The 8,856-nt window shown below is 47.1% G+C and overlaps 1 pseudogene; it reads left to right on the top strand.

Moving 5' to 3' along the window:
- The first annotated feature begins 773 nt into the window (after positions 1-773).
- LOC136536628 (polyubiquitin-like) lies at positions 774-3,233 on the top strand (annotated as a pseudogene).
- Positions 3,234-8,856: the final 5,623 nt, after the last annotated feature.

Genomic DNA, 8,856 nt, shown 5'->3' with positions numbered 1-8,856 from the left:
CACGACGAGGGCATGGCGCGGGCACGGGGTCCGACGTGAGCGAGGGCGTGGGTGTGGGCGTCCGGACACGGGCACGGGCGTCCGGGCGCGAGAGAGGGCGAGGGCGCGCGGGCGCGAGCGGCGACGGCGGCGGTGCGCTGGTTCGGGCGGGCGCAGGCGGCATGGGCACGACGAGGGCATGGCGCGGGCACGGGGTCCGGCGTGAGCGAGGGCGTGGGTGTGGGCGTCCGGACGCGGGCACGGGCGTCCGGGCGCGGGCGGCCGGGCGCGAGAGAGGGCGAGGGCGCGCGGGCGCGAGCGGCAACGGCGGCGGTGCGCTGGTTCGGGCGGGCGCTGGCGGTGCGAGAGAGAGAGGGAGAGCAAGAGAGAAAGGAAAGGAGGGCCCATATGTAAGACAGGCTTGGCACCAGTAAGAACGGCGCCAAGCTCGGCGCCAGTAAGAACGGCGCCAAGCTCGGCGTCAAGATCTACGATGCCGAGCTGCCTGCCATGTCACCGCCACGTCTGCGTCGAGCCCAAGAGCTCGGCGCCATCAATGATGGCACCGAGACGTGTAAGCTCGCTGCCATCAACGTTGGCGCCGAGCTAAGGGTCCAGATTTTGAAATCTTACCTCTAGGAGCATATTTGTGAAAAATTTTCAAAAAAAGGGCTAAAAATAAAAAAAATCGGTCCTTCCGCCTCCGCCCCTTCTGCGGCCACTACCCTGCTACCACGCCACCAGCCCATGAGCTTGCGCGGCGACTGCGGCGGCGGTGGACGGAGCGGGCCGCCATGGCCAGCCGCCCCACTACAAGGTTCGCGCCGCTTCCTCTTGGGGCTCTCTCGGCCCACCGTACCGTTAGTTAGGTCGTCTGTTCGCGGCAGTCTGGAATGCGGGTTGCAGCCGGGAGGGGGAGCCGGAGGTAGTCGTCACCTCGAGGATCCGAGGGGCGCGCGTGCGCGGTGGTCATGGGGTCCCGTTTCTCATGACCGATCGATCGCTTCTACCATACGAAGGTTTTGGGTTTATTTGAGCCTTTTATTTAGGGCCGTATCGGTTTTGGTCGCAGCGTGATAAGCAGTTTTTTGTGCGTGAATGTTCTTGGCGTGGTTTGCATATTGACCCTGTTTTGTGAGGATTTTGCTCTTAATCTGGCTCCCAGGTTTTGGTACATTTTTTTTTGTCTCCAGGACTAAACACAAAGGTCTTTTCGCTTTGTATATAATAAAAAAACATAGGATATGTATCTAGATATTATTTTTTAAAAGAAAAACTGTCGGAATTATGTGAAAGCAAATTGATGATTATGTGAGCCTTCATCAGTTGAAGGGCTCATAAGCTGGAGTGCTGGACCACAGTTAAATGGTGATTAGTTACCTTCATCTGAACCAGGTTGTCTGACGCTGCAACTGGCGCACTGCTTGTTTTGTTATGCTGTGGACACCCTTCAATCAAAGTTGGAACTGTAGTCGGTGCTTTACAGTGTGCACCTTGCTCCTGTGCACTAGCATCAACTGTTACCAGTTCTTGGAAGTCATTTAGCCCTAAGGTTTCATCAGCATTCTTAACAGTAATTGCTATAGTATCAAAAGGGATTGAGGTACGAATTGCTTGGGTACTAACTATTGCTATATGCTGTGAAGCAAAGTACTCCTAGATAAGATTAAAAGCGATTGAGGTTTACGTGTGGTGTTTAGTGCTTACTGTATCTGTTTTTATTATTTTCTTATGCTTTATACACTGGCTTCATTCTTGCTCTGATGTTCTTTTACTGCAAGCTTTGACACATTATACCTAGAGATCTATATTTAAATAGGAGTACTTGAAAAGAAGCTATTGAAGTGCCTGAACCGTGACTTGGGGCTCTTAGTAGGTTTAACTCTAGCCTATCCCAACTTGTTTGTGACTGAAAGGCTATGTTGTTGTTGTTGTTGTTGTATCTTGTGGTTCCACTGTCCTCCTTGCAGATCTATGTTAAGATGATGAAAACAGTGCTACTTGATGTGAAGTCCACTGATACATAGATCAGATCAAGTCTCAGATCAGTGCTTTAGAGGGGATGGACAGTAGCCAGCAAGCACTCTTTTTTGCTGGAAATCAGTTGGAGAAGGACAACGGACTTGCTGATTACAATATCATGGCAAACTCTTGTGTCGACCTTTATGTAACTGATGGGATGCAGATCTCTGTCAGTATCCCCTCTGTTGGGAAGACCATCAAGCTCAATTTGAAAAAAATCCCAGAGTGTTGCTGATGTCAAGGCGGTGATCGAACAGGAGGGGGGAATTCCTCTGGATGAACAAATCCTGATGTATGGATGCCAAAAGCTTGAGGACAACAAGTTGTTGAGTCAGTGTGGTTTGAGCAATGGCCACACCCTGCATGTTTTGGTCTGCCCCACTGACAAGCTGCGTATTTCTGTGGATGTTGATGGTGAAAGAACTATCAATCTCGATGTCAAAAGCTGGTATACTGTTGCTGATGTCAAGTTGATGATCGACACCTTGGAGGGTTTACCAGCAAGCACACAGATACTCATGCGCACTCAACCTGGTGGTGCTAACACAGTACTCAAAGACATTGAAACACTCCAGAATCAACGTTGCTCGGATACGATCGTGGATTATAAGCTGGAACAGCATTTTTCTCTCACACCAAACCAGACAGCAGTAAATAATCCACGATCGTTTACGACGAAACGAACAGGCTGAAGAACAATGACATTGTCACTCTATATCTTAAAGTCAACTTCTTCATCAAGACATATGAAGGGAGGACACTAATGATATCAATGTGGACTTGTGACACGGTAGAGGAAGTTATGAAGGTGATTGAAGAAAAGCTCGAGGTCAACACAGGTGTCTACTACCTGCACTACAGGGGGCGTGTTCTGTCTCTTGGGGATACTCTTCGGAAGCACAAGATTGGCAACAATTCCACAGTCGATGTCCGCCTTCGGAATTCATATGTAGCGCAGTGAAACAAAAGGAAGCCCTAGGGTCTTTTGGGTGTTAGGCCAAGGGGCAAAACTTAAAAAGTTGCTTAGCCCCAAAGAGAACTATAACTTTGCCATTTTGCGGTCCTGCATACACTGCGGTTAGTTAGTGAATGTTTCTGGCTCTTGACTGGGTAAGGTCTTATATTGCCTGTCTGGTGGTTACACTTGCGTAGCCTCTGAAGCATGTATTGGCCGTCTGGTGGTTGTAGTGTTGTACTTGTGTAGCCTCTCAGGAACGGTGGTTGTCTGATGACTGGTGTGGTGGAGAAGATACAATTCTGTTATGGTTCTAATTCTATTCACTGTCGTTTCTAATTGTAGCATGTGATACTAAAACCCAGCATGGTCTCTCTGCCGTTGCCGTGCGCTCTCGCTCGAGCGCTTGATAATGCCAAGCACAGCTAGAGTTTGATAAATGCGCAAATTGAGACAGGATTTGTACAACTAGGTCACCATTACCCTACTTTTTATCACCGCACAAAGAGAAAAGAGAGGTACCAAGTACAGTCCTAGTCCGGTGCATATGCACACAAACAAACTTCACGTTACACGAGCTACCGCAACTCTCTGTTAAAACATGAATATACACGAAAGAACAAGAATGGAATGTGGAAGTAATCATTGTTCATTACCTTAATCGTTGGTGTTTGTGTACATGGTGAAAAGGCATACTCCCTCCGATTTCTAAAAGAAAGTCATCTTGACATGATTTCACGTACCAAAAAGTGATTAATTAGATATACATTTCCTACTTTGCCTATAGTAAAAAGAGTCAAGGGACACTCCGTATCAATAACCTCTCTTTGCTTGATTGGTCATCCCTACACTCGTGTTCTGTGGCCAGTTTCGGCTTTGACTATCAATGGAGGTTTTATATCCTAGTTTTCAAGACTCTCGTATACTCCTTCTATCCTTAAATAAATAAATTTCTAGCAAGTTTAGGACATATTAGTATGACAGAGAAAGATCCTATTACCCTTCATTAACCGGAGTAGTTGCACACTGATCGATGATTATTCTAGTTACACATTAATTATAACATTTACTACACCAATCCAAGTACATTGGATTGGGGAATTGGGGGGGGGGGGGGGGGTTGTGGTGGTGAAGAGGGAGATGGGAGGGGTGTAGTAAAGGCGGTAAGACTCCAAGAAAAATAAATGGGTTGGTGAACTATTTAGTCTCCTACAGATTGAATTGTTTGAAGACAATTTTTTAGGCTAGAAATATATTTATTCAGGGACACATAAAGTATTGCAAATAATGTAGATAAATTTCATCGTCATAAAACTAATTTTATTCCATAAGGGCACTCACAACGCAGGAACTATGATAGTTTCTATAGATATTGAAAGGATCAAGATGCCCAAGAGAGGGGTCAATTGGGTTACTTCTAAATTTCTTTCAATAATTAAGCTCTACACTTAGCCCAGTTCACCCCCTTTGCCTAGAAGTGTTTCTATTGTTCTACTACATAAAAGTTTTACACCCTAGGTTCCAATTCTACTCTAGCATGACAATTCTAAGAATGTAAAGACATGAATTGAATTGCTCAAATGTAAATCCTCAAAGTAAAGAGGAGAGGAACGCGATGATGTTTTTCTGAGGTATCAGAGAGTCGCCACTCCCCGCTAGTTCTTGTTGGAGCACCCGCGCAACGGTGTAGCTCCCCCTTGATCCGTGCAAGGATCAAGTGCTCTCTATGGGCTGATTCTTAGACACTCTGCCGTAGTGAATCGCCCACAACCGTTTACACCATGACTTGGGTCATCCACAAGCTCCGCTGGATGATCACCAAGTTTCCAATCACCACCGAGCCATCTAGATGGTGGTGATCACCAAGAGTAACAAGCACAAACTCTCACTTGACCAAGACAAGCCTAATGAGAAAGGTGGATGCACACTTGCTACTCCTTATGCACTAATGAGGTCCTTAATTTTGGATTATCAAATCTCAATCACTCTACTAGGCTCTTGCTCTCCCTTGCACTCCAAAGGTGTTTCTCAGTTGAACAAATAGGCAAGAGAGCTAAGTTGGACGAGTAGGAGAAGTATATATACTCCCCACTTTAAAACATAACCGTTATTGTCCAACTCAGCAGTTTTTGGGGTGACCGGATGTGTTCGGTCAGTAGCCAACGGCTACGTGGTGTCAGCCTATCAGGAAAGGCTGTTGGAGTGACCTGACGCTGGCCAACGTCCGATCAACATTCACCGGACGCATCCGGTCAGGAATTTTGATTTCTAGACCCTCTCTGATGTTGACCTGACGCTACAAACTCAACGTCCGGTCCTCCCTAACAGCGAGGCCCTACTGCTACATATACGACTAGAGGCGCGTCCAATTCAAATCACTATACATCATCCGGTTGCTCCTCGACTTTTGTTGTGCACGTTGATTACTGACCGGACACAACACCTGTGAATCCGGTCATCACTAAAATAGCGTCCGGTCAACATTTAACCCTCCATTCACTTCCAATTCAAAATCCTTTGTGAATGAGGTTGACTCCAATTGATCTTTGGGTTATTCCAGAGCTACCTAGTGCTAAGTTTGACAAGTGTGCACCACACCTAACCCATTAGACTCACCTAGGTCAACCTACTAGTTCATACCCCCCTTAATAGTATGGCCAAATGAAAAACAAAGTCCTAAACTACTCTAAGTATCTCTCCAATGCCAAATGACACTTAAAACTAGTCCGTCCTTAACCTTGTCGTCCATCCTTTGAAAACCAAAACAATTTCCATCGATAGGGGCATGAAAACCTTAATTGCCCAAACAATCATCATTACCATGACCTAACTCAAGTTGCCTCTGCAAAACACATATTAGTCACAGTAATCTTGTGTCATCATTAATCACCGAAACCCAGCTAGAGGCCTAGATGCTTTCAATCTCCCCTTTTTGGTGATTGATGACAACACAACCTCGAGTATGTATAAGAGATGAGTGAGGTTTTCAACATGCTTGGTTCATATAAGCAATTGACAATAAGGACAAAAGGGGGTTAGGCATACTTATATGATCCAAGCCAACACAATGTACTCACAAGATATGAAATACGTATGAGTACACAAAGTAAAGCTTATTTGTATCGGAGTAAAATGCGGAAGCAAAGCAAATGAGCATAACAAAGTGACATGACATATATATCAAAGTAGAGAGCACACATGTCACATAAGTTTCACAATCACACATATATCACATATAACACAATGCATGAGAGTAAACATGAATGCATGAAATATCACACACAAAAGATCGAGTCCATCTCACAAACTCCCCCTAAATCTAACATACTCGCTCCCTCTCCCCCTTTGGTGTCAAGCACCAAAACCTAAAGGTCGAACGCGGGGTAGAAGCAGACGAGTCAGGCACTGAGGTGCGGTGAGAGATCTAAAACTGAGCTACATCATCCTCGGACCCTAAACTCTGAGCAGTCGGACCCTCTGTCACTGGAAGTGGAGGTAAAGCGGTCTAGGTCTGCTCGGTGGACTCAATAGCTAGGTTGGCCTGTGGTAATGTTGAAGATGTGGTAGTAGCCTGACCCTGTGGCTCAGAAGGTGTCACTGTAGGAAGTGGAGCCACAACTACCGCTATTATTGTCGCTGAAACCTCAAGGGTGGGAGTGACTATCGGAGGCAGGTCGGATGAAGCAACAGAAGATAGGATCGTCTCAGTAGTCCCTATGACCGAAGTGGCTATGGTAAGAGCAAGGGCTTAGAACTTAGGCGATGTAGGCTATCCTATGAGCTCACTGAAAGTAGCACCCAGACTCCTAGAGACCGAGGTGTCCATCAGTAGCACTGACGTGGACTAAGTAGGAGTGAAGCCATTGACTATAGGAGTGAAGTGTTGAGCCTGCTCTGTCCCTAGTGAAGCAAATCACTGAGACACCTACTCGGTAGGTGAGGCAAACTATGCAGCCAGCTATCCCTGACTCTGAAGCCCACTGGGCTGTATAGCTGGAGTCACTGGGATAGTAGTAGCAGGCTGACTAAGCTATAATGTGAGCTGGTGAGGAGCAATCCATGTAGCCAAAAAGACATCCTGCATGAAACCAAGAAGCTGCTGCTGAATGACTAGCTACTGCTGCTGCTAAAACTAATCATGACATGCCTACACTTGAGTAATGGTAGCTTCTATCTCCTATGCCTGACGAGCCTGGTCCTATCGCATGCGCTCAAGTATAGCTAGCAAGGCAAGGCCTGTCTATGATGGCTGTGACTATGGTGGAGCTAAGCTGGAGCCACCAGTCTCTCTGTCATGTGCACATGGTGGCATATGCGGTATGGGCTTGTAGTCCTCATCTGAGCTATTAGTCGGGTCGCTTTCTACCATGTCCTCTTGCTGTGCCTCTAGATGCTCTAACTCGGTCTCAGCAATGGCCCTAATGGCCTCGTCCTGCTTAGCTGTAGTCTCTGGCACCTCTGGTCTATGGCTTGGCTGGCTAGGAGTCCTCCCATGACCGTGACATAATAGCTAGCTCATGTCATATTGTGGGAACTCTATAGTAGCACCACTCCACTCAGCCACTATCTCTAGGGACATATGTGAAATTGCCTGTAAGATATGAAATGTGATCCAGTGAGCATATGGCAACTGATGATGGCCTCTAAAACCCTCTGCTAAGGTGTCCTCCATCTCTGAGAGCATCACATCCCAAATATCAAACATGGTCTGAGAGATCGAGTGGTGGACTAGCCAAAGCTGAATATATGTCAACCTCTCACGATAGCCACTCCTCAGGAGCAAAGACCTCGTGACTACATCAAGGATACGAGTTGTAGGTGTAAGGTCATGTGGTGTGCAGCTCGATCCCTCCCCAAATGGCTCAGCGAAGTAAGCTCTGACCAAGTCCGTGGGTGGTACTAGTCCACCGTGAGGGCGTCTTGGTGGCTCTGTCTCTCCATAATAGATCTCGTGAATCCAAATAGGAGACTCCAAAATCCTTAATATCTCTCTAGCCCTTGAACTTTGTAGCCTATAGTCATGGCCTCTAAAGGCAAAGTGAATGTACCTGTGCCTTGGGTCAATCCACAAAGAAGCATAGAACTCTCTAACCCATGATGGAACATGCCAACCCGTCTGTCCTAGGAGATCTGCCAGACCTGGCAGGTAGTTGAGGTAGGGACGGATCTACTCTCCGACAACTACAACTATAGCCTCTAAGGAGCATACTCTCTGAGATCTGAATGTCACACCACTGTTGAGGTGGGCATTGTAGAAGTCCTCCTACAACATTGTGTAGAACTACTTTGAAACACGCTCATCTAGCCTCGATGGAAACCACTTCTCAAACTCTACAAAACGGAGTTGCTACACCTGTCTAGCTATGGTAGTCCACAAGTCCAAGTGTACCACTAGAGGCAGACCCTATGGTCTAGGAGGTGAACAAGAACCATGTCTCTATGTCTTAGGCCTCGGTGACACTTGGGTGTGAGTACAATAGGATCATTGAAGTCATGGCTGCTCTGCCTACTCCTGGTGCTACTCGGTCTCATCCTGAGGCTCAATCTCCTCCACCCGAGCGCCCTCTGGTGCATCCTCTAGAGATACACACTGACCTCCAAGCATGATAGTACCATGTGGACTACCAAGACTAGCCTCAAGCTGCTTGGCTACAGTCCTTTGAGTCGGTGACAATTGATCGCCTATGCGAATACCACTGCCTTAGCCATCTCTCACAGCACGCTCTGCGGTGGCAGCCACTACTGTTGCTCTCTCTATCTCTATATCACCTCTCTTGCACTTCTACTTTGTAGTGGTCTTCTTTGGCCCCTTTCACTTTTCCTACTCTATCAGGCGAGATGGACGCCTCTCATCATCACTGGGGCCACCCCCAACATTCTTGCAACAAGCCATAACTGAC

This window comes from Miscanthus floridulus, chromosome 2 (assembly GCF_019320115.1).
Source record: "Miscanthus floridulus cultivar M001 chromosome 2, ASM1932011v1, whole genome shotgun sequence".
In the NCBI taxonomy this organism is placed as follows: Eukaryota; Viridiplantae; Streptophyta; class Magnoliopsida; order Poales; family Poaceae; genus Miscanthus; species Miscanthus floridulus.
Note: the sequence above shows the minus strand (reverse complement) of the source record. Positions and strands in the feature narration are given on the sequence as shown.